General features: G+C 46.3%; 2 long non-coding RNA genes across 4 annotated transcripts in view; one reads left to right on the top strand and one right to left on the bottom strand.

Moving 5' to 3' along the window:
- Nucleotides 1-26,834, top strand: part of LOC119402001 (uncharacterized) — a 91,852-nt gene that overhangs the window by 40,083 nt on the left and 24,935 nt on the right. The window contains exon 2 of one of the 3 annotated variants that reach the window (XR_007417128.1): nt 19,374-19,415. The exons of the other annotated variants lie outside the window; for them this stretch is intronic. This is a non-coding gene — a long non-coding RNA (uncharacterized LOC119402001). The remainder of the gene's footprint in view (nt 1-19,373; nt 19,416-26,834) is intronic. 3 annotated transcript variants of the gene reach the window in all.
- LOC119402000 (uncharacterized) lies at nt 4,578-9,806 on the bottom strand. The gene is made up of 2 exons (XR_005185595.2): nt 9,675-9,806; nt 4,578-4,991 (listed from the first exon to the last, which is right to left on the bottom strand). It is a non-coding gene; the product is annotated as an uncharacterized LOC119402000 (long non-coding RNA).

The raw sequence follows: 26,834 nt of genomic DNA, 5'->3' as shown, positions 1-26,834 counted from the left end.
AGGGCGGGGCCTGATGCTGGTCCTTCTCGTCACAGTTGTCTTTACAGGCGGCCCGTCGGCGTGGCTCTCTGTAGTTTTCAGGTCGGTAGTGTCCAGCGGTCTTTTGGAAGAAGCGTGGCCACTTGTATCCATATCGTCGCTGCTCTGGGACGGGTTCCCTCCCTCTGGTGCGTGCGTGGCATCGTCGACTAAAGGGCGGTTTTTGCTGTCTTTCTCCCTTTCTTCTGCATGACTCAGTGTCGCCTGGTGTTTCTTTTCGGAGGTTACAGGTTCTCCCTCTGTCTTCGATGTCTCCGCCACGTCGCTGGCGGTCTCCTGGACCCCAGCCCCCTTGGCGGCGTCCTCGGCTTCAGCAGCATCCATCCTCATCTCCATGTGTATTTCACTCGCTGGTGGCCCCACGGCTGCGGCGTAGGTGCATACGCACTGGTCTTCAGAGTGCCCAAAGATTCGGCATCGCGAACATCGCGACACCTTGCACTCGCGCAGGACGTGGCCGTCTCCCTTGCACCGTACGCACTGCATAGGCCGTCCCGGAGCCACAACAAGGGGCAGTTCACCTGCAACTCGGATTTGGTGCGGCAGGTCGTCGAGTTTCAATCCGCTCTTCAGTTTCAAGAGTACCGTCCGTGACGTCGAATCTTTGTCACCGACGCCTCTGACGCGCCAACGTTCTCGCGTCACTTCAATGACTTTTCCAAAGGCTACCAGCGCTGTCTTTACATATTCGTCCGCCACCCAATACAGGAGCCAATGAAGGCGGAGACGTACCTGCTGGTCTTGAGGGTCGACGACGACGCAGCGACGCCTCTTCACGTTGAGCTCCTTGAATGCCAGCAATTTCTTTACCGCGTCGTCGCTCGAAAAGGTGACCGCCCACACGTGGTTGATCTGGTATGCCCCAAGGGCCACGACCTCCGGCAACAATCCAGTCGCGTCGAGCGCGTCGCGGAAATCTTCGACCCTGTAGGGCCTTGCTCGCACGTCGCCATGCAAAAACACAGTGTTCTTTACCACATGTCCCTTCGGCAAAGGTGGCAAAATAAACTGATAACTCGCTTCCTCGTTATCATCGATAAGCCTGTTACCGCGGCTTGGTGCCGCAAAAGCTGCTCCGTCGGAGCCCATGATTCACCCGTTCGAACAGGTCGGCTGCCGGAAGTGGAATCCGCAACCAATTCGGTGAGGGTACTAGTGAACAACGAGCAGGGTATAGGTTGCACGATAATTTGCGACGAAACTCAAAAAGAATCGAATGAATGAAATAAAGCAAGGTCGACAGCTGGGCTAGTTGGTAAGGTTCCATAATTGCGCTGCTTTAAATATTATGAAATAAAGGTCAGGGTCACACTACGTGGTGCGGTCCGTTATTCCAAGAACCCCGTTTCCGCAATCGCATGCAATGAGAATTTTGACGGCTATAGCCTTCCCTTTTTTGGTTGCGATACCTGCACCAGGATTCGAACCACTACACTTTCGGTTACGAGCGTAACACCTTAGCCACTGGGCTATTGGAATGGCCCAGCGAACACTGCTTACAATTTGGTCTGCACATTATTGCACCCCATAATCATGAAACCTAATGCTAGGGTTTTTAAACAGCGAAGCTTTGCTGGCTCGAACCTGCGACCTTCGAAAAACGCGTCCAATGAGCATCGGACGCGTTGTTCGACGATCGCAGGTTCGGTGCCCGCCCGCGGCAAGTTATCTTTTCGCCCACTTTACTTTGATTACATTTACTTCATAATTACTACAATATAGCATCATCTATACTTTCCTTCTGTTTCTTGTCTGTTAATTGTAATTAATGTTGTCTAGAAAAGAAAAAAGAGGCCTTAAACTTGCCCATCCTTCATTCATCAAGGTTTGACTAAACTGTGAAAAATCCAAAAAAAGGACTTTCATAGGCTTCTGGCCGAAACTGGACCCCAAGTTTTTTTTTTCATTCAAAGTTTGAAATATACGTGATTGATGGCGCCCGGCTGCGTTGAGAGTCTCGAGGTCCTCTTCGTCCGTTGCTCCGTAGTGAGTGGAGACAACCGCGTTGTCTGCAACGTGTCCGCCATCTTGACGCATGCTCCGATCTACGGACGTGTTGCCGACAGTGGCGTAGGCACAAATTTTGTTTCGGGGGCGGGGGGGGGCACGCCCTTGATCCGACGTGGGGTCTGGGCAGATAAGTGTGACCAAGTGTCATTTTGTGCTCTGTATACCATGGCGTAAAAAAATTCGGGGTGCGGGCACGGGCCAGGTGTGCCCCCATGGCTACGCCACTGGTTCCTGACGCGTGTAAGCAGTATGCAGGCAGTACGGGACCGTGTTTGAACAAATGATATTTTTGACAGCTTACAGTTTACCAGCATTATGAAGTTGGCCGCTTCACACATTCATCTTAAGCTGCTGCCTGTAACCGCTTTTAAACGCGCTGCGGGCAGGTGTTGGCGTGAGAGTTTATTTTTGCGAACTGGGTCATTTGACAATGGCTGATCTTGCTCTGCAGGTGGAACATAACGCACATGCTCAGGCGTTAGTGTAGAGCAATAGACAAGCGTCGGTCGAATGAAAATATTACTTGGCATTGCTGCTCTTCGGGAAGAATTTCGCGGCGAAGCTGTGCTGCTTTGAAACAGTCTTTGTGCAGCAATAATGATGAAATTCGTTGAGACCATGTCGGTTAACCAGCTAATAAATGAGAATAAATATGTAATTGATGTCTCGAGGTTTTGATTAAAATGAATGCATATTTCTCACACGTATTTGGCATATCTGGGTCATAAGAGCATAAACTACGAAAATTATAATTCATACGTTTGAAGAAAGCAGATGAATATATCACTACGTGACTCAACTTGACAAGTGAGCAAAAACAACACAAAAGCAGACTCTGCATAGGAATGGGCAACAAAAATTAAACAAAATGCCTGACCTATGGCTAACTACACCAAGACACGATTTCAAAGTTAACTGTAGCTCAGTCATGCATGTCTGGCTTGCATGATGCCTGTTAGGTCCTATCGAGGTTCACGTATGCGCAGCCTCGCGTAGTTTGAAATTAGCTCCTTTTCAACAGTGTCTTCATGTTGCTCAAAGTAACACAACGCATATAGAAAAGTTTTTGTGGAGCTGCCGTTTGTCGCGCTTGATCCTTGCCACTGGACAATTTTTGGGGGGTCTCTCGGAAAATATAGCAGTCGCCAACCATTCCTGGACTGATTTAGACACAGTGGCACACATCAGAAGGGCACTTCGCATAATGCCGCTTTGAGCTCACGGATGGTAATTAGGCTAACCGATCCAATTACTTCGCACCGCACCGTTTTTGCTCAAGAAACATTCTCTGGATCGTACAGTATAAGGAAAATATGTTTCAGTCACCGCTCTCATGCCACAAAACTCTTGAAGAAGAAATAATTATTCCGGGGGAGTGCCGTATTACTAACACTGTATAGACATGAGGATTTTTCTAAGCTGCCACTTGTCGTGCTTAATGTTCGCCGCGCAGACAATTTTCCTATTTGAGTCTCGGAAAATTCAACCCATCCTGGAATGTTTAGAGCCCAATAGCACACAATAACTGGGCATTTCGCCTGACATCGCTGAGTGAACGCTGAGTGAACGCCGGGCTTGAAAATGGCGGACAGAGCTCCGAAAACTGGTTACGGCGGCTTGAGCCCCGTGAAAGGATGTCCCCACTCTGTACGGAGGGGCGGGCGAGGAGGATATCGAGGCACTTTACGGCCACGGTGACGGCTAGAAGGTGAAGTGTGACGGGCGAGAGCGGAGGGCTGCACGAATGAATACACAATGAAAGATGGCGGTAACACCAGGTGGCGTTACCTGTGTCATATGTGCTTGTGGCGACGCTTGCCTGCTTTGCATAGTGCCGCTAGACGTAGTAGCACCACTCCGAAGCACGCATGTACCCATTGGAATAAACCAGTGGGTGGCCGTCCGACACTGGCAATCGAATCCAGTACCTCCCATAATGGAAGCTCACGCCTAATCGTGTTGCTACTGACATGGTGAACGTATCGGTGACAAATATTCTGTGTCAATTTGATCAATCTGCGACGAAACTTCATAAAATCGAAAAACATTAAACTTTTTAAAAGCTGTAATAATACTTTCTTGAAAACGAGACCGACAGCGGGATTCGAACCACCGCCCTGTCCCTTACGTAGCACTCTCTTCATCCCTCAACCACTGGAACGGCACAGATGACCATGTCTTGCAGTTGGTCTGCACATTCTTTTAAGTGCTGTATTTCCATGTCTGAGCCTTTGTACACACAACACTTCACAAATTTCAGTGGAATTGTAACCAAAAAGGTAAAGTTACAGAAATATAACATTCAAGAAATTGAAAAATTTTAGATTTCCAAAGGCTATCATAGCCTCACCTTCTTGGTTGGAAAGTTCCCGAAAATTTATTTCATCCACATAGGATTAATCTTCAAAATATCGATAAATTGAAGGTTTACAATGGCTACAGACTTACCTTCTAGCCTGGAAATTACCCCAAAATTAATTTTGTCCAAATAATAAAGAAATGCGACACTTGCATGACCACGCAATCTACTGATGAATGTGAGCCTGCGACTCACATTTATTAGCATGCTCTAAGCAACCTCATCAAGCAACCAAGTGTTTGCTCGCAGAACCGTCAATTTGCCCTTCGCTGTCAATGTAGGAAGCGAGGAGACGATTTCACATCACACTCGTCTGTAGACACAGGTTGCATTGGAAAGGCCATGACACTGTTAGAAAGTCAAAGCCCTGACTTTCTTCCACGAGCAAAGTCCACTGTCACAGGTGATGACTTGTACTGGCTCTCCAATGACCGTGGCAGGGCCTTCTCTCTCTCCTTCTTCATTAACGGTGATCTTGCTGGCAATCTGCACCTATCGTCACCATCTGCGATGCCGTCATCATCTGTGTACTCCTCCACTCGACTGCTGGTCCTCCTCGTATTTCCCAGAACTAGGGGCATTTCTGAAAGAGGTCAGACGTCTAAGTGAGCTATGCTGCAAAGGTGCTGTAGAAGAATTAATAGCTGAGCTAGTAGGTAATAGTCTTTGAACATCTAGAAAGCAGCGCAAAAATGACACAGACAAAAAAGATAGGACACACCGCAATACTGAATTTGCAGTTATATGTATATTATTTGAAAATAGAAGTACGACAGTTAAATACTGAAAACCCATCGCCCATGTGCACGGTTCACACATGACATCTGAAAGCACCATCCTGAATCCTAAAAACCAACAAGTAGCATAAAAAATTCCAATCACCTCCACGTGAACAGCCGCAAAGAAGTGAGCAGTGCATCAGCTCTCCCTCGATTGCCTTGCATGATAGTGTATACTGTATCTTGGAACATTCAGGACCACATGCTGCTGTTCACATGGGAGTGAAATTTTCTAAGCTTTTTGTTGGTTTTTAGAAATCAAAATGGTGCCTTCCGGCATCATGTGTGAGAAAGTCACCTGGGTGAAAGGTTGTTAGCATTACGTGTGCCTGTATTTTCAAATAAAATTTACTTGAGAGTTCAGTGCTGAAGTGTGTACTTCTATCTTCCTCTGTCTGTGTCGTTTTTGCACTGTTTTCAAGATGTTAAAGTGCAAAGGCCCACGAAACGTCGAAAAAGCTTCTTGAAACCACTAGAAAAGTACATACACGTCTTGGTATATTGTGCGAAGTTGAATAAACGTTTTCCACTAGAAGTTTTGTAGGAAGCGTTGAGGAAACGTTTTGTACAAGGAGCTTTTTCTAAAAGTTCACCAAACGTCTTTTTCTAGAGCATGTAGGGATGTGTGCTGCGCAAATTTCAGTTTTGGACGCTGCACGTCCTTGACGGTAAATTTTTTTGATTGGCTTAACAGTGTGCGCAATGGAGACAAAAAGTTGCTTTTAGGACGCGAAATCGACGCACTTGACATCTCTATGAGCAATAAACCATTCTATTGAAAGTTAGTGCACATGTTGTGTCTCTCCATTTTGGTTCTTGTGCTGCTTATCCGGAAAAAATTCTTGGCATGTGCTACCAACTAGGGTGCATTTTTTCCTAGACCAATGTCGCCCTGTGCTACAGCGTCTGTTGTCTTTTAACCAAACTAGGCTCTTGTTTTTTGTTTTTTTTATGCTGGTGTAGGTGCATGCTTGACTGAAACATTTTCTTCGTTCATCGTGCCTTTTGTGTGCAGAATGAAATTAGAATTCTAGGTATTCCCAAATCCACAATATTATTGACACACACCCCTGTGGAGGAACTCTCAAATGTTGTCTACTCAAGATTCTTTAACATATATCTAAATTTACCTCATTGAGACAAATTAAGCCATTGAACTGCTCCTATTGGTGTTTACAAATGTTGAATGATTTATCAGAGTATTGCTACTTTGCTTGTATGTTTGCCAAGCGAGCCTTCCGATTTTTGTTGCGCTGACATTTGCCTGCTTGATGGAGACACCTTGTACTTTACTGTGCCTTTTGCTTCCTGGTTTTTGAACGAAGTCATCAATTCCATTGCTCCAGCCTATGTCAAGCGACCGACATATTGTTTGGAATTGCTACGATAAAGATTATGCATGACCAACAAGATTTGTTGAAATTTCGCATTTACTTTTGGAAGTGTGGTATAACGCATTCAATACAACATACGAAACTAAAATTAGCCGACATTAAAATGCTTACATCGTCTTGAGCAAAACTGATTACGCTAATGCCATGTCTAAATAAACAGGCCAGAAGAACACCAATTTTGCCGAGATGAAAATATTCTTGAACACCGCGTGTCGCTGGAGCAGTTTTGACAAGCGGACTTCTCTTCAAGGCTGGAACTTGAAGACAAGTCGGTTTGTCAAAACATTGGCTCCAGCAGCATGCTAGTCAATTCATTGTATCATGCCAGCATTTTGCAACCTTGTTTTAGCTGTTCACTGTCAAGAGTGATAACTAAAGGAACGCCTGCGTAATATGGGATCAGATTGATTTCTGGAGCTCCTCTAGCCAGCAGAATTGATAATTCAAAAAAGGCAGGAGTTCAGGGGAAGATGGATGCTTGAAGAGATAAGAAATTCTTGGACACGGGGTGTCGCTGGAGTCGGCAATTCGACAAGCAATCTTGTCTTCTCCAAGGCTGTAAATTGACAAGTCTGCTTGTCGAGATGGCTCTAGCGACACACCGTGTCCAAGAATTTCTTGTCTCTTCAAGCATCCATCTTGCCCTAAACTCCTGCCTTTTTTGAATTATCAATTCTGCTCGCTAGAGAAGCTCCAGGAATTAATCTGATGCCATATTACGCAGGTATTCGTTTTGTTATCACTCTTGACAGTGAACAACCAAACGTGATTGCAAAACGCTGGCATGATGCAACGAATTGACTAAAGCAAGCTCCTCAACAAGCTGCTTCGCATGAAAAATAAATGGCTAAAAAGGCTTTTAAAAAAATCTAGCGAGAAGTTTTCTAGAATTCTTTCAAGCAGTTTTCTAGACTTCTAATAACGTGGCGTTAGCACAGCTACAGGAAGTTTTCAAGCTGCTTACATCTAAACAACAACTCGACTAAATTTCTAATATACTTTTGGACTTTCCTTTCCGGATGTTCATTAGAAGTTTTCTAGCTTTTCTTGTGTTTCGGGGGGGTGCTGTCAGTGTTGGAAGACTGGTGGCATGAGAGAATACAGTCTGAGGAAGCATAATATAATAATTTCTGGGGTTCTACTAGCCAAAATCATGATATGATTATGAGGCACGAAATTGTGGAAGGCTCCAGATATTTCGACCACCTGGTGTTCTTTAATGTGCACCTAAGTACATCGGCCTCTAGCATTTTTGCCTCCGTCGAAAATGCAATCGCCGCAGCTGGGATCTAACCTACGACTTTTTGGTCAGCAGACGGGTGCCATAAGCACTGTGCCAACGGGGCGGCCGATTTGAGGAGGCATGCCAAGGCAGTGAGCAAACAGGAATCGCTGCGAAATCTAAGGTGAAATTTGAAAACAATCACACGAATCACACGAAAACAATCGCGTGGGAGTCAAACCCACCACCTCGACGCACCGCACACCCTGAGCCTGACACGTTACGGCTACGCCACACCTGAAAAACAGGAGTCAGTCTCTTTTTTCTTCGTGTTATAACTACTTCCGATAGCCAGTATTTTCATTTATTGTCGTTTAGAAACACAGATTTCAGTCTCTTCGTGCTCGCGAGAACCTGACAGCAGATAGTTAATTTGTTTGTTATGTTCTGCCTAGGATCAGAATGTCTATCTGGCACGTTTTGCCGCAATAAATATTACCGTAACCGCAAATATGTTGTGGCGATCGCACTAACTCGCTAAGCAGTTAATCATACCTATGTAGAAAACAATGTGTACCTATGTAGAAAACAACAAATCATACCTACGTAGAAAACTCGTGCAGTCACGAGTTTTCCTGTACCCCAATCAGCCAAAGACGTCCGGAGCTTTGTGGGACTCTGTTCCTACTTCAGAAGGTCCGTGGAAGATTTTGCAACAATCGCTCGACCGCTCACTGAACTTCTGAAGAAAGACGTGCCTTTTACGTGGGGTGCCGCTCAAACCGCCGCTTTTCATCGCCTCGTCACACTTTTGACAACGCCGCCTATATTGGCCCACTTTGATCCATCCGCTGCGACGGAGGTCCGAACCGATGCTAGTGGTCACGGGATCGGAGCCGTCCAGCCCAACGACAACAGGGACGCAACCGCGTTATCGCCTACGCCAGCCGCCTCCTTACAGCTGTCGAGCGCAACTATTCCATTACAGAGCGTGAATGCCTTGCTCTTGTCTGGGCAGTCTTGAAGTTCCGCCCATATTTATATGGCACGCACTTTTCTGTAATAACGGACCATCATGCGCTCTGTTGGCTTTCATCACTAAAGGATCCTACTGGCCGGCTTGGTCGCTGGGCTCTGCGACTGCAAGAATATAGCTGCACAGTGACGTACAAGTCGGGCCGCCTACACCAGGACGCAGACTGCCTGTCTCGCTACCCGGTCGATGAATTGAGCACCATCCCTGACACCGACGCCGACGCTTGCGTCTTTTCACTTTCGTTACTAACAAACATCGGCGACGAGCAACGCCGTGATGCATCCTTGCGTACTGTCGTCGAACGCCTAGAATCATCGTCTACCGACCGGTGCCATCGCTCGTTCGTCCTCCAAGATGGTGCACTCTACCGCTACAGTTTTCACCCAGATGGACCAGCCCTGCTGCTTGTTATTCCGAAACACCTCCGCTCGGCTGTCCTTCACGAACTTCATGACCTTCCAACGGCCGGTCACCTTGGTGTATCGCGCACTTACGACCGGATCCGCCGACGCTTCTTTTGGCCAGGGCTTGCACGCTCCGTCAGAAGATACGTTGCGGCGTGTAAGAAATGTCAGCGCCGCAAAACAGCATCGACGCTTCCCGCCGGGTGCCTTCAACCCCTTGACATTACGCCAGAACCGTTCTTTCGCGTTGTTTACATGCGCGAAAAGAGCGTGAAACTGGCAGCACATACGTAAGTGCCAACACTTCAGTGAAAGACACCGTAAGGTTAGTGACACGCAAATGACATTACATATATGTGACGCATCGCACATCACCGCTGCTGCTTACCTCCGACTGGACTAACTTTCTATATCAAAATATATCTACTTACAACATCACAGCAACATCCCAAGGTCGCGCTCATCAACAGACTGAAAGAAATTTACCAAATCATAATGGTGTATTGCTGTGGGGCTCACTTAGCTGGGCCCACGCGCGGCACATTCTGCAACCCTTCGTGGATTCCACATGAACAAAAATTGAGGCAAAAAAAATTGCTCACACGCCTCATACACGTCTCTCAGGAGGCGATTGACGAGCTGCTTCTTCAAGCGCAGTGCAAATGTTTTAGCGATCATAGTCCGCCTCCCACCGACGACACAGCCGTGAGCGCACGGAGTTGCTAAACGACCTATGTCAATGACGCACGCAAAGTTTCTGACGACACCGAGGCCAGGCAAAATACTCTAGATCAATTACCTCAGATCAATACACCTTACTTCCTGCTTGAAAACGTCTACAGGCGTGTGATCATTACGTGCCCGGAAGATTATATTTAAAATAACGAGCGTATCCGCATTCACTCACGTTCTTCCTTAAAGAATTCAATGTTCCCAACTCACCAAGAGCATTAGTGAATATACCGTTTACGTACGCATTTTTTCAACCTCGACTGTACTGCTTTCAATCGAATAATTCACACTAACCCACGGAAAGGAGAAAACATAATCCTGGCCATGTACAACAAGGGCGCCTTTGATATTGTTAGTCACGAAGGCATTCTCGAGAGTATTTGAAACTGCTTAAGAAAAAAGTCAGTCTCGCCGCAACGGCGGAGCAATGAATGCGATAGCAACACATTGGCAGGTAACGCGAAGAACGTAAAGCAGCTCGAAACTGCCAGCGCGTCGCTCAAGCCCAAAGGACGCACGAAAAGAAGGCACACAGCACGAGCGCGAACTATCATGCGTCACAGCTCGACACTTGAAGCTCACTACTGGCACATAAAGCAGGACGCACGAAACAAACGAACAGGTACACAAAAGACGAGCGTCAACTAAATACAGCACACTCCTTTCGCAAACGCGGCCGCCGCAGCGAGCGAAGTGACCTTCGTACGCTCTGTGACTTCAGCGCGGACATCGCGGGGAAAGCAGAATACATACAACCCCGCTTCACCCCCCCCCCCCCCCCGCACGGCCTTCTTCTTTCCTCGAGATAGGCGCACGAAGGCGACCACGCCCTGTGGGGTGAAGAGCACCGGCGTTCACAGGAGCGGGGCGACGACCTTCAAAGCGCGCCCTGCACGCACTTCGCGCCATCATGCTGGTGAGTAAGAAAGCAGGATGATGTAAATGGTGTATAGAAGTAGCTCGCCGTTAGCATGCTGATAGACGGTACTCTTCGTGACCTAGCCGTCTAACGCCGCGCGTTTCGGAGCGAGAGGTCGGTCGTTCGATTCCGCGCGTCGGAAAGTATTTCTGAAATATTTTTCATTGTGGCATATATATATATATATATATATATATATATATATATATATATTGTGATGACGAAGAGCGGCACCGAGGCTCTGGCTCGCGGGGAGCTAAGGGAAGTAGAGGAAGAAGAGGTTTAGAATAGAACAGCTGGCCCAGGATCGGGTGCTGTCTCTGTCTCGTTCCTCACAATGGCGCAGTCGACAGGATTGCATGTGCTACCAGCGAGTATAACACGACGTCTACCGAGGAGGGAGCTCAGCAGGTGCTACCCCTTGGGGCTACAACTGCACGCTGCAGCTCACCGGCAGACAGCTGCATAGCCTGGCCTAGTACGAACACCGGACTGATGTCATGCTGTCACTCTGCCTCATTATCCGACGCCAGAACATCCCCGCCAATGGCCGAGAGCATTTCGCATCCCTATCTATCGGAAAAGCCGCCTCCATGCTCGCCATCACCTGAGCACTTGGAGGCACCGGCCCGCGCCGTTCTGGACATTCAATTACCTAATGAGACATACCTGTCCGGGGATTACACCAACATCCCCTCTCACCAAAAGGAAGCGGATCTACGTGCGACACATTCCTTGGCCGAAAGTGAGAACGTTTATAACTTAATAAGAGACGACTTTTCAGAAGACACCAAAGTCTCTGACAACTCGGAGATTGTTTTCTTCGAAGACCTGCCCGGGCAGCACAAGTCTCCGGCTCTTAGAACGGCTTCTCTCGAGGACTCCACGCCTGCACGCAGCGCGTCTTCAAGAATTGCTGACTTGGAAACGTTAGTGGGCTCCTCAGCCACAACGCTGCAAAAGCACAAGCCACGTCACAGGTCAGCGCGTAAACTTAGCGCCACGATGCCGCAGACCGCTAGTAGGGCACTCAGACGCCCCTCGGCCCACTGCAAAAAGGGCCCACGGCTTCGTTCGGTGCAGCAAGTGGCTTTGCCGGATCCACCGTCTAGTGCCTTGTTTCCGAGACTGCGACCGAATAAACGCCCGGACAACATGCCACCATTCGACGTCAGCCAGGGCCGCCTGCCGGAGCCGTCGCTAACGTATTCGCAGTCAATTTCGCACCATGGCCGAGAACTTCGACGACGACGTCAAAATCACTTTCGCCTGCCAAAGAGCGCTGACGCTCGTTCCCAAGCCATGTCAAGGCGTGGCTTGGACCGACCACAGCGATTTGACCAGTGTCGCCCACCAGAGGTACTTCAGGCAGGTCTCCCAGCCAACTTGCAGCGTGGTCGGGACCGACCGCCACGATGCAGCCAGCACCGCCCACCAGAGATATTGTCGACTGGTCCGCGCGCTCGCAGTCATGGCCGAGTGTGATGACGAAGAGCGGCACCGAGGCTCTGGCTCGCGGGGAGCTAAGGGAAGTAGAGGAAGAAGAGGTTTAGAATAGAACAGCTGGCCCAGGAGCGGGTGCTGTCTCTGTCTCGTTCCTCACAATATATATATATATATATATATATATATATATATATATATATATATATATATATATATATATATATATATATATATATATATATACATGTAGGGTGTATGGCAGCGGCGACGGCAAAAACCAGACGAGACTGTCCATATATTTTCTATAGGAATAAAACTCCCCAAACAGGCGTCATATCGAACAAGGAGACGCGTGAACAGGCTTCATATTACGTGAAGTAAGCAAAAATTTCACCACGTGCCACACCAGGTGAATTGCCTAACCAATGTGTAGCTTGAAGCTCTCCACTCATTTCGAAAGGCTCAGCCATATCAGTCATTACCATCATGAGCCACAGCATGAACAACGTCTGCAGTTAGATAGCTGCGCATATCTGTATAAGGACGCGTACTTCGGAAAACGATTAATAATGGCGTAGTGGGCACCTTGCGATTGTAATTGCAATAGGCACCCCAGCCTAAAGTACCACGGCAAAGGTTCCGCACACAGACGCTCATTTCCGATATGCTGGGCATGGCAAGCGAAAGAGAAGGTGATGCCTCTGGGGCCCGATTATACTATGGTGTTCCAATCTTACTTGCGAAGCTTAAGCATCCTCAAAGATTTTCATACGATAGCAGCATTTTGTAGTTGCGGTGCCCCACAACAGAAGAATGTTATTTTTATTCAAGTACAATATTACATTTTAAGGACCTTGCTGACATGTGCACACAGGGGTCGCGAAACTCTTATACCACCCGAGTCGCCCATGTCACTTTCAAGAGGTGGTGTTCATCACCGGCCGTCAGATGGCAAAGCTATCGTATGTTGCAAGCGCACCTTTATGTATCGGAACTTTCACGATGGTTGTCTGCCATTTCATTGGGGAAGAACCTTTTGATCTGTGGATCAGTGTTGAGTAGCCGATGGCTGCGCTTATTGTAATGCTTTAACACTAATTGTTTTATGCCGGGGTCCACCAAGGCTTTCATGACGTATTTCCGTCACGGAAATACGCAGGCACAATGAACGCCATCAGATGACAAAGAAAAAAAACTACAAGAAAAAGTTCCGCTGTCGGTACCCACGACCTCCCGGTCCCCGACGATGGCTGGCGGGCGTTTAGCCTACTGAGCTACCACCAAACACATTTCGGAGGATACATGAACGAGCCTTTTATCTTTCACACTTTCCTCTTACAGTGCTCTTGGATGTATGGATGGATGCTATGAGCGTCCGCTTTGTAAATGGACGGTGACATGTGTGCCTACAGGCTCGAAAAACAAAAACAAAAAAACGCGCCGTTGCTACGACGATCCCATTGGGCGCCTTTCCAATGAGGTGTAATTTCGTCAATGCTTTCGCGACTTGGCGGATTTAGCCCAAACCTCGTAGTGCGCCGCGATGTGTGTGCTTATAGTGTACTAGAATATGTGCGCTCCCCTTAGGGTGCTGCCATTCTGTGAAGGGGCTGATGCCGCCGCGACGCCATTTCTTGCCCCGCGTCTCGCGCCTCTCAGCGCAGCCGCGGTAGAGCGCTGAGACGCCGGTAAGACGCCGTAGGCGCAAATGTGGCAACCGCGTCACAGTAGACGCCGTCGATGTTCCCACCCTAATGCGGACAAAACGCGCATCAACGCACCCTAAAGCCAGGCTCATAGCATCCACCTATATCGAAAAAAGTTACACCATCTTCCGCTAAAGGGGACCGTCAGGCGATGCGAAACCGGAGCACTTACACGATCGCGTTCCGTTGGCGTTCGTTCGGCATGCTGCCGACGTCGGGCACGCTACCAACCTCGCGCCGTGGAAGGCTAAGAGGAACGCTACGCGTGCCGTGTCTTCCCTCTAGCCTTACCGCTATTTCTCACAGGCCGAGCGGGGAACGCAGTCGACAGGAGCGCGAGAGGGGCAGATCGTAGGAGAGGAGAGAGAGGGGGAGGGGACGCGCATGCGCTGGCGCTCATCGTGGCGTTGCGCAGGAGTGAATGAGTCACGCGAGAGGGAGGAACGTAGGAGAGGAGAGGAGATGGAGGACGATGCGCATGCGCAGTAAGGGCGGTCATGCTGCACACCACCACCACCACCAGCAGCGGATTGAACTCCGCCATAAGATGCTTCGCATCTAATAGCTCTCCGACGCTCGCCTGGATTTCGAACCGTGTTCCCCGCTCGCCCTGTGGGAATTAACTGTCAGCCCAGAGGGAAGGCACGACGCGCGTTGCGTTTCTATTCTCGTTTTACGGCGCTTTGAAAGAGTGTATATTGATCACCAGTGTTCATTATGTGCTTGATTATGTCTTCTTTGCGTGGGAATATTCACCATATGTGGTGTCCAGGTTTAAGTGCAGCGACCGCAAAGATTAAATCATGACCATGGGCGTTAGTCGTCAGTATGGAGACATGCCACTAGGCGTCAGGCGAGTGCGTTCACATGAAGCGGTGCTATATCTGCCAGACAATACTAGACATTATGCAAACTCTCGTATAACAATGCACTAAAAATAGTGAACTACTTCAGTGACGACACGTTTTACTTTCGTGTTATACCGATACCTATGAGGGAGGGATAACCCATATGTTTGTCTTAATTGCTTTTATGCGGTTTTACATGACTTCGCTGTGTAGAAAGTTAAGTCATACACAATTACATGCCTCTATTTTTCGGCGGCATGACCATCTGGCGACACTGTTCCGGGAAGGAGGGGGGATCCTATGGTTCCCAGCTTTCTTTGAATGTAGTTGTATGTTGTTTTGTATGGGGTGTTATTCTATTAAGCACTTACGCACAACATGCATGGGGAAAGCTTGGCAAAATACGCGGGCATTACGCGGGCTCTTTCTATTGTGATAAAGTACTCGTCAGATTTGAATTTTCTAGAGCAACCACGAAATATGAATCGTGATCAATGTTGTACTCTGCGATTTACGTATGCGAATTCATTATAGTACATCTGATAATCAGCGAGCATACCTTCTCTTTCGTTAGCGTGAATTAGCTTTTTCCGCCCGTTTGGTGGAAAGCCGGCTATGTCATGTCTTAGGGCAGGCACTAACGAGCACTTAAGTGATATAGTTTTTCACCGCGAACGGTAGTGAACCTTTTAGATGCAGTCCGCTCTATATTGAAATCAAACCCTATTGGGAAACCCACTGACGCTGTCCCAGTGCCATACATGAATATTGGACCAGTGCGGTGCTGGTTACTGAGACGGTGGCACGCTGCACGAGGCAAGCTGCATGCTGGCGCGCCGCACACTGGGACACCCGTTACGGGGCGAAATGGGGCTTTAATATTGTTTTTTTTAAACTGTGGTCATGCCCAGATCATAATTGGAGGTGAAACACGAGCACTGTGGCAATAAAAAAAAAAAAACGAGTGAGCGGGAGTCAAACCCAGCACTTGGACGCACCGTACATCTTGAGTCTGACACATTACCGCCACACCACACTTGGAAGACCGCAGTTCCCTTTTTTTTTCTCCACGTCATAACTAATTCCCGTAGCCAGTATATTCATTTTCTCATTTAGAAATGGAGATGTCAGAGAAATGGAGAAATTGAAGCGTTCCTGCTCGCGCCAACCTAACAGAAGAGAGTTAATTTGTTTGCAAAGTGCTGCCTAGCATCAGAACGTCTGTCTGGCACGTTTTGCCGCAAATCATATTAGCGTAAGCGCAGATGTGTTGCAGCAATCGCACTGACACGCTTAGCGGTTAGTCAAACCTATGTAAAAAACATCGCGCATCTGCACTGCGTACTGAACTTTTCAGTTTCTGTCACGCATTTGCACATATTTTCTGTCCTTCTTGTCTACGTTCCGCGTGCTATACAGCCACAATAGTTCAGGCTGGCCGAGCCGACCATTAGGCTTAGAGATCTAGTCCGCGCGTCACGACCGCTGTGAAGATCGTGAATATTCAATTACGAAAAATCTAATAACCTTTCAAATGTACTTTCTATACTAACTGACTCAAGCTAGGTCATATTTGCATCTTCGACTGCACGAATAAGAAGCTAAAAACGCCGACATTGAGCGTTACAGCGGCTAACTGCTGCCGGTGTCGTGCGGTGACGCGAGACCCTAAGGTGCTTAGAATAGAATAGTTCCTTTTGACAGTCTGTGTTCGAGGTCATTTTACTGAAAAAAAGCATATTGACTTGCGGAAATTATTTTTCTTCACAGCTTGCGCACGTTCAAATTTTCATATGTAAAAATCTTACCAAGGTTCAGCAAGCGTAGGCATGCCCTTCCTTAGCAGCAGTGGTGCCTGCACGAGCACCTACATGGTGCACCACATGCGCATGACAGAAAGGCGCAGCGCGCTTTGGATTGTCTCAGCTGCGCCGATTAGTTAACATGCGCGAAATGAGCGTGAAACTGGCAGCACATACGTAAGTGCCAACACTACAGTGAAAGACACCGTAAGGTTAGAGACACGCAAATGACATAACATATATGTGACGCATGACACATCACCGCTGCTGCTTACCCCAGACTGGACTAACTTTCTATGTCGAAATATATCTACTTACAACATCACAGCAACATCCCAAGATCGCGCTCATCAACAGACTGAAAGAACTTTACCAAATCATAATGGTGTATCGCTTTGGGGCTCACATTCTGCAACCCTTCGTCGATCCCACACAAACAAAAAATGAGCCAATGAAATTACTCACACGCCTCATACACGTCTCTCAGGACACGATTGACGAGCTGCTTGTTCAAGCCCAGTGCAAATGTTTTAGCGATCATTGTCCGCTCCCACCGACGACACAGCCGTGAGCGCACGGAGTTGCTAAACGACCTTTGTCAATGACGCACGCTGCCTCCCCACCTGCACGCAAAGGTTCTGACGACACCGAGGCCAGACAAAACACTCTAGATCAATTACCTCAGATCAATACCCCTTACTTCCTGCTTGAAAACATCTACAGGCGTGTGATCATTTGGCGCCTGGAAATATACATAAATAACCACGAGCCTATCCGCATTCAATCACGTTCTTCCGTGTTCAATTCAACGATCCCAACTCGCCAACAGCAATAGTGAATGAGCCGTTTCCGGGCATATTTTTCAACCCCGACTGTACTGCTTCGAATCGAATCATTCACACTAACCCACGGAAAGGAGAAAACATAATCCTGGCCATGTACACCAAGGGCGCCTTTGATAATGTTACCCAAATGTTCATTCTCGAGATTCTTTGAAACTCCTAAGGAAAAACACCTTAAACAGGCGTAATGTCGAAGAAGGGGACGCGTTAAGAGGCTTGACACTGCGCGAAGCAAGCCAAGAATCTCCGTACGCGTCACACAAGGTGAATTGCGTAGCGAGTGTGTGGCTTAAAGCTCTCCACACATTGCGAATGGCTTAGCCATACCAATCATCATCATCATCAGCCGCAACATGAACAATGTGTGCAGCCAGATAGCTGCGCACACTTCTATAAGGACGCGTGCTTGCAAAAGGATGAATAAGTGCGTAGTGGGCAGCTCGCTATTGTAATTCCAAAAGGCCCCCGAGCATAGTGGACAACGGCAAATTTTACGTTCACCGACGCTCCTTTCTCAGAAGCTGGGCATGGCAAGCGAATGAGAAGGCGATACCGCTGGGGCCCGATTATATTATGGCGTTCCACTCTACCATGTGAAGCTTCAGCATCCTCAAAGATTTTGACACGATAGAGGCATTTTGTAGTTGCGGTGCCCCATAACAAAACGCTTGCAGATATATTCAATTCATTCTCATAACAAGATTTTTTTTTTTGAAATCAGCGCACTTTCCACTCTATTTTTTTACTGCATTCATTCGGCGCTGTCCACACCGCTTTCGTTTACTGAAACAAATGCTCTTAGCCTGAACGCTTTCTAACTGGTAACGACCAAATTTGAGCCTGGAATGCGCGAGGACGGCTGGAAAGCGAGGCCACTGCATCATAATAACAAGACATTTTCCTTTATACGCAGTTCCGATGAGTTTTGCGAACAAGCCATTTCAAGCAAACTATTACGTATAAAAGAACTTGATTAAATGTGCACATACGGGTGACGAAACTCTTCTACCACTCGCGTCGCCCATGTCGTTTTCAAGAGGTGGTGTTCGTCACCGGCTATGAGATGGCAAAGCTATCGTATAGTGCAAGCGCACCTTGATGTATCAGAACTTTCAGGGTGGTCTCTCATTTTATAGCGTAAGAACCTTTGATATGTGGATCAGTTTTGGGTAATCGATGGCTGTGGTTAGCGTAATTTTTTGTCTTAATTGCTTTATTTGGGGTGTTGCATTACTTCGCTGAATAAAAAGTTAAGTCATTCACATTTACATGCCTCTTTTCTCTGGCGTCACGACAATCTGGCGACACCGTTGCGGGAGGGAGAGGGGGACACTATGGTTGCCAGCTTTCTTTGAAAGTTGCTGTATATTGTTTCGTGTGGGGTGTGGCACTCCTAAATCCACAGAAGAAGCGACAGAATGTGCATGCGATGGAAACAAAGGCGCTGCCGAGTCATAACAGCGTATCTTTTGCAGATGAGTTCATTCACGGGGCGTTTAACTCATTGTTTTCTTGTTTGCAAAAAGGTTCAACGAACAGGTACTTGCTTCTACGAGCGTGCTTCTTGCTAGAGCAGCAACCTTTTATGGCGACACACTCAATTACGTTAACTTGAAATTAACCTACGTCAACAGAATTTGGACTGGCACGTCATAACAAGGTGGCTTTGGTATCGCCGCAAGTGCTCTGAAATACAGACGCTGCGTGAGCTGCGTAGACATTTCCGGAAGCGCAAGAGGTGTTCGAGTCGAGAGCATGACACCTATGGCAGCTTTCTTATGCCCTTAGGCTTCTGTTGATTTTAGAACCCTCTTGGAAAGCAAGCCGTCGGCGAGCTTTTTTTACAGAGCACTGTTTGATGAAAGCATCTCAGGAAGGTAAGTTGAGACATTGGAAAAAATGTAGGCTGTTACGAAAGCTTCAAGCTATAAAGGACTGTTCCAGGTTTATGCCGAATGTTAGACACACTTGTATGCCGAATGAAAACGACAAGTGTCATTTTATTATCTTTCTAACTCGGTCTAAAGTTTAATTTCTGGAGTTTTTAATGACTTGAACTTTGAGATAGTTCTATATATCTAAGTGGAAAAAGAGACCATGTCAAAATATTGAAAATAACTGTAGACATACCCTGAAACTCCGAAGCACATTGGAATAATTGCTATTGGCACTTCTCCGTTTTTCGTTCAATATAAAATAACAGCTCCAAGACACGCGTTGGAGCGTCGCAAGGGTTTTCACTGAAAAAATTAGATAATGCAATCCGGCCTAGTTCCAGTTTTATGTTGTCGCTATGGTGATAGGCTTGGGTAGACGCTTTGTGATTATAGTTGTCGATTTGAGCAGCTGAATTACGTGTAACAAATTGCGATCAATTCCACTTTGTGATTGTGGATGAGGAGCAAGGCTGTTTAGCCAGCAGCGGTGACACTGCGGAGGCTACTTTGGTATCAGAGGCCAGCTTCTGAAGCTCCTCGTCTTCTCCCTCTTTTCTTGCTTCCTTGGTATACACTAAGATGAGGAGGCGACCACGCGAGCACTAAACCCAGGTGGTTAGATAGATAGATAGATAGATAGATAGATAGATAGATAGATAGATAGATAGATAGATAGATAGATAGATAGATAGATAGATAGATAGATAGATAGATAGATAGATAGATAGATAGATAGATAGATAGATAGATAGATAGATAGATAGATAGATAGATAGATATGCTCAAATGTATCAATGCGCACAGTTTGTTCTGTATTTGGTGGCGCTGCAGGCCCTACACACTCTTGTGCCTGCAAGCAGGTGTCTTCCAGTAGCTACTACGGCGCCACGTGCTTTTGGATAGCTATGATTGTCGATGTACTACTACAAGTGGTCAGAAATGTTCCGCTTTCTATGGCGTAGCATATGCTGAACCACAAGAGAAATGACTACTACCCCTGGCTCTAACTATGTAAAGATAGCGCAGCACCTTTAAGCCTTCTGAACGTCACACCATGCACCCTGTTCTACCCACATCTTCTTCTTCTTCAACTTGATCTTCTTTGATGAAGTAAGACCCTTGCAGCGTCCTTCTACGTTGTTATACTCGCAGCCGCTTCTTCATACTAATCTGCGCTAGTGTAGGACAGGCGTTGAGCGTAAATGTCACGTGGGACGTGCAAGTTCATCTTGCTGGCATAGGCAAGAAAAACGGGAATGTGCTGGCATCAAGTTGGGGAATCGCTGTTAAATAAAATGCCATGGGAGCCGACACTTTCACTTCACAAAAAGTGCCAGGAAACAGGTGCAAGGGCTTTTCACAGAGCCGAGAGAATCCCAGTGCCCGCTGAACCTTACTTATCACCCGTTTGGAAAATGTCAGCAGCACTTCTGTAGTAGTATTCAACTGGGTTTGGTGCTGATGTATTACTAGCCGAGTTGCGTAGTGAGCCTGACCCCTTCTGCGAAGTGCTCGTGCAGAGAAGCGTTTAAACCTAAACAACTGAGCGATATAGTATTTAGTAAAATGCTTTATTACAAGAAGACAACCAAGACATAAGCAACGAAAAAGAAACCACAAAAAGATAGTTGCGGAAGCATCACTTGACATAGCAGATGGAGCACCTAGACAATGAAGAAAGCAAGCTCTCTGAAACCTCTAAAGCCTTAGTGAAGAAACAATAAAAAATCAGACTACCTCGAGACTTGATACAGAATTAGCTGAGCTGTAAAACACGCACCAAAATTCCATATGTACGTTGTTAATATGAGGGAAGCCGGAAAATTACGATTCGGAAGGGTGTCGGAGTATGACAGAAAACTTACTGCTTTATCAAGTGATTGTGGTCTTCAGCGATTACGGCCGGAATTAAAAAAAAGCGTGATCGCAAACATAATCCAAGCAACCGTTAAAATAGGCCCAAAGATATATGTGCAGGTGACAAAAAATACTAGGTGGTCCATCGAAAGAGCGAGTGCGCGCCTTATGTATCCGGTCTCTGAATTTTGTAGAAGAGTACTTATGCCTATGAGAAAAACGTCAGTGCATCTAAGACATGTTCGGGAGTCTGTTTCATGCAAAATAGTCAGCCACTAGCTGTATAGGCCGTAAATTTATTTATTTATTTTTACATACTGCAGTTTCAATGAGGCTTTTGCAGGAGTGGGAAAAGAAAACAAAACAATAATAGCAAATCAACATTCATGAAGATGCTTCCAGAAATTCTTTGAGTGGTAAGCAACGCACACTTCCGGGCAACAAATTCCAGGCTTCTATAGTAGCAGGAAAAAAGCTATATTTGAACATGTCAGTGCGGGTGAAAAAAGTTGTAATGTTAAGGGCGTGGTCGCTCCGCGTAGATAAAGGCCTGGAGAACTTAAGATAATTGTCTAGAGTGTCGAGGCGGGGAGAATTGATTAGACTGTAAAGCAATTTCAGGCATTCAACGTGGCGACGCTTCGCAAGTGTAGCGAGACCTAGTTGAGGAAGACAATTCGACGGAGAAAACTCCCTGTCATATCTTTTGCATACAAAACGCACAGCTCTTTTTTGAACGCGTTCTAGTTGTTTAATGTCACATTTCTTATGTGGGTTCCACACCACGCAACCATATTCGAGGATGGGACGAATGAGAGCTTTGTAGGTAAGCAGTTTGGTTTCTCGAGGAGCAAGTCGATGTAAATAGCCTAATTTTTAAGAGCCTTGTTGCATGCGAGATCAATGTGTTTAGATCATGAGAGATTGTGTGTCATAAGAATACCGAGGTACTTGAATTCGTTCACCCTGCACAAACTAACAATGTAAAAACCATAGTCAAATGTCGAGGGGCATGAACGTCGGGTAAATGACATAACGACGGTCTTGGAGAAGTTAATATTCATTTGCCAAGATTTGGACCAGCTACAAAAGTGAGAGAAGGAATTGTTGAGAGTGGCATGATCCAGTGGAGATTTAACAGTATGATATAGGACGCAGTCATCTGCGAAAAGGCGTATTTTCACAGGAGTGTGCAAGGGGAGGTCATTAATATAAAGCAGGAATAAGAGGGGGCACAGCACAGAACCCTGGGGAACACCTGATGACACAGGCATCGAAGGCGAGTTAGTAGAGCTGAAGCACACATACTGTGAACGCTGCGAAAGAAAGTCGGATATCCAGCCAACCAAGGACACGTTCTTCAATATGGCAAACAACTTGTGCAATAATTTAGGATGTGAGACAGTGTCGAATGCCTTGGCGAAGTCTATGAAAATGGTGTCCACCTGGTCACCTATGTCCATCGAGCTGCTGATGTCATGAACGAATTCTGTTAGTTGAGTAATAGTGCTAAGACTGCGTCTGAAGCCGTGCTGGTAAGTGCTTAAGATTTTGTTCGTTTCAAGGAATTCCATGATATGTTTAAATATAATATGCTCTAGCATTTTACATGAATGCGCTGTTAAAGAGATTGGTCTATAATTGCTTAATAATTGAGCATTACCCGATTTAAATAAGGGCAGAATTGAAGCATGTTTCCACGAGAAAGGAAGTGTTGCTGACGAGAGAGATTTTCTAAAAATAATTGTGAGGTATCTGCTACACCAAACAGAGTATCTAACTAGAAAGGCTGTCGGGATGCCGTCGGGACCGCATGATTTCTTGGTGTCTAAATTTAAAATGAGATTGAGTACGCCCTCAAGTGACACTGACACATCGTCAATTCCGGGGTGACATTCTGAATGAAAAACAGGGATGTCCGAATTGTCAGTAGTAAAGACTGAGTGGAAGTAGGCGTTGAAGGCAGAAGCGATTGTCTGTGGATCAGAAACTGCAACGTTGTCAATTGTCATCGTGTGCGATGAAGACCCAGATGGTTGGATAGCCTTTCAGAATTTACGGGGATTTGCTTTCATTAGCTTCGGCAAGGTAACTCTGTAATTAAATTTTTTCGCTGCCTTAATTTTAGCACAAAGTTCGTTTTTGGCGCTAACAAACTGTTGGGGCGTTGTTAAGTCACCAGAGCGTTTTGCTCGACGTAGTCTGGTCACACGACGCGACAAATGCCAGAGGTCCCTAGCCATCCAAGGTATTTCAGTGTTTGTTTTCTTTGTTTTCAAAGGAATGAAACAATTAATACACTTACTGATAAGATTTTCGAAAAAAGCTGATAACGTATTGACATCACTGGTGGCGCTTTTTAGCTCAAATTCTTGAAAAGAGTCGCAAAGGGCGTCTGTAGTTGCTAGATCATCAGCATGGTTAAAATCACGAAACGTGCAGTACGTGTAACGTCATTTTGGGACGATACCCGGAACTGAGAACAATACAGCGTTATGATCGGATACGCCATCAATAATATCACATTCAAAACCGGAGTTAGCTAGAGATGAAGTGACAAAAACCAGGTCCTGGACAGCAGCATTACGTGTAGAGTCCTTAACAATTTGGTGAAGGCCACAAGACAACGAAACGTAGATTAGCTCTCTTCCGATGGATACTTCATGTCCACTAACTGTCATAGATGACCAGTCTACACCAGGAGCATTAAAATCACGCATGCAAATAATGTTAGGCGCTGAAGCAACATAACTTTGTAGAAATTGGTTTAGATTGCGTAAATGTTTTATATCAGAACCAGGCGGGCGGTACACGACCCCGATAATCAAGGACATATTTTCTAGTTGGACCTTACACCACAAGGACTCAGTATTCGGTGGTGCAGGAAGTACAGAGAAGTTCAGGTGAGACCGAAGAAATAGGGTCACGCCGCCGGCTCTCCCGAATTCTCTGTCTCTGCGAACCACCTTGAAGCCAGGGAGAGTTATTTCAGAATGATGAACTCCATCATGCAGCCAAGTCTCAGTAACGCCGACAATGTGTGGGGCATAAGATGAGATGAGGGAAAGAAATTTGGAGTAATTACTAACAACACTTCTGGCATTGATATTTAATAAGAGTTTATTGTAGGTGCCACGTGGTCAAGAAGATGTTTCCCCAGAGGTTGATTCAGCGGGTTTAGCTAAGCCAGTGGATGATCTGACAAGAGTATTGGATGAACTATCCCAGTCATATCGCACCTTGTCAATGAACACATGATCAAAACGAATTTGAACAGATGCACCGTTATCCCTATAACAGGCGGATGCCTCCCAGAGCCTTTTGCGAATATTACGAACCTGGGGAGGAAAGTCTTCGGAGACCCGGAAGCCAGTGTTTTTAAACTTATAGCAATTTTTTTTAACACGACCACCTTATCCTGAAAATCCAAGAGCTTCATGATAACGGGACGTGGGCGGCCTCTAACATTACTGCCAAGCCTATGGCACCTTTCTATGCGCGGGCATGCAACCTTAAGAGAGTCGTCGAACCACTTGGAAATGATGGCGGATAGCTCCTCACGATTCTCGCCAGGCCCTTCACTAAGGCCATGAAGGATAATATTGTTTCTACGTGATTTGCTTTCTAAGCTGTCATTTTTGTTAGAGAGAGTTGATATTGCCCTCTTTATTTGTTGAATTTGGGTATGCATGTGATCATTCGAAATCTGCGTACCACTAGACGTTGATGGTGATTCCCGAGAACATACACGAGCTTCCAAAGCTTCAAACCTCGCATTGACAGATGACTGAAACATTTTGATTTCAGCAATATCCTGAGCCAATTTCTTTTGACCATTTAGTAGTTCAGCGAACATTTCCACTACCGTGGGTTCAGTATTAAGATCTGTCAACTGGGGTTGTGAAGCAGCATCGCGCTGAGAACGGGTGTTAGGACCCGGGTTAGATTCCACATCACCGCTCAGTAAAAGTCTGCGGGCGACATTTAGAAGCACAGAGTATAATGAAGTATAAACAAAACCCTGATAGCGATCATGTGGGCGAGGGAACAGCAGCATACATCGGTCATCAGAACGAATGCACCGAGCATTGGCAAGGTAACATACCTGCGTGATGAACAGACAGCGGATTAGCATGGTGCCCACACCGCTTTTGCCTCGCCCACTGATGAAAAAATCCACCGGGGACGCTTTTAAATTCGAAGCATTTCTCAGCGAACTTCTGCGACTTTGAGCGTATCTATCTATCTATCTATCTATCTATCTATCTATCTATCTATCTATCTATCTATCTATCTATCTATCTATCTATCTATCTATCTATCTATCTATCTATCTATCTATCTATCTATCTATCTATCTATCTATCTATCTATCTATCTATCTATCTATCTATCTATCAAGCCGCCTACGAATTTGTGCTCTCCTGGCCGTTTTGTTCATGGGGTGTATACCAAAATTGGTATGGCATAAGATGACTGCATGACGAACATAAATGACTGGTCATAACTTGAAAATCATGATATGCATGTCATGTACAGCATGATTTACATGCTACAGTCTTGGGGCTCTTGCGGCCGTTTCGTTAATTTGATATATACCAAAATTGGTATGGCTTGGCAAGAGCGTATGGCGAACATAAATAACAGGAGTTTTTATGAAAATCATGACACGCATGTCATGCACAGCATGACTTACGTGCCACGCTCATGGTGCGCTGGCGGACGTTTCGCTCGCTTGATATACACCAAAATTCGTATTGCGCGACCTCACTGTGAGACGAACATAAATAGCAAGAGTTAATATAAAAATCATGACACGCATGTCATGTATAACATGACTTACGTGCCACGCTCATGGTGCGCTGGCGGACGTTTCGTTCGCTTGATATACACCAAAATTGCTATTGCGCGACCTCACTGTGTGACGAACATAAATAGCAAAAGTTAATATGAAAATCATGACACGCATGTCATGTATAACATGACTTACGTGCCACGCTCATGGTGCGCTGGCGGACGTTTCGTTCGCTTGATATACACCAAAATTGCTATTGCGCGACCTCACTGTGTGACGAACATAAATAGCAGAAGTTAACATGAAAATCCTGGCACGCATGTCAAGTATAACATGACTTACGTGCCACGCTCATGGTGCGCTGGCGGACGTTTCGTTCGCTTGATATACACCAAAATTCGTATTGCGCGACCTCACTGTGAGACGAACATAAATAGCAAGAGTTAATATGAAAATCATGACACGCATGTCATGTATAACATGACTTACGTGCCACGCTCATGGTGCGCTGGCGGACGTTTCGCTAGCTTGATATACACCAAAATTGCTATTGCGCGACCTCACTGTGTGACGAACATAAATAGCAGAAGTTAATATGAAAATCATGACACGCATGTCATGTATAACATGACTTACGTGCCACGCTCATGGTGCGCTGGCGGACGTTTCGCTAGCTTGATATACACTAAAATTGGTGTTGTGCGACA

This window comes from Rhipicephalus sanguineus, chromosome 8 (assembly GCF_013339695.2).
Source record: "Rhipicephalus sanguineus isolate Rsan-2018 chromosome 8, BIME_Rsan_1.4, whole genome shotgun sequence".
Classification (NCBI taxonomy): Eukaryota; Metazoa; Arthropoda; class Arachnida; order Ixodida; family Ixodidae; genus Rhipicephalus; species Rhipicephalus sanguineus.
This window is presented reverse-complemented; position numbering and strand designations above follow the sequence as displayed.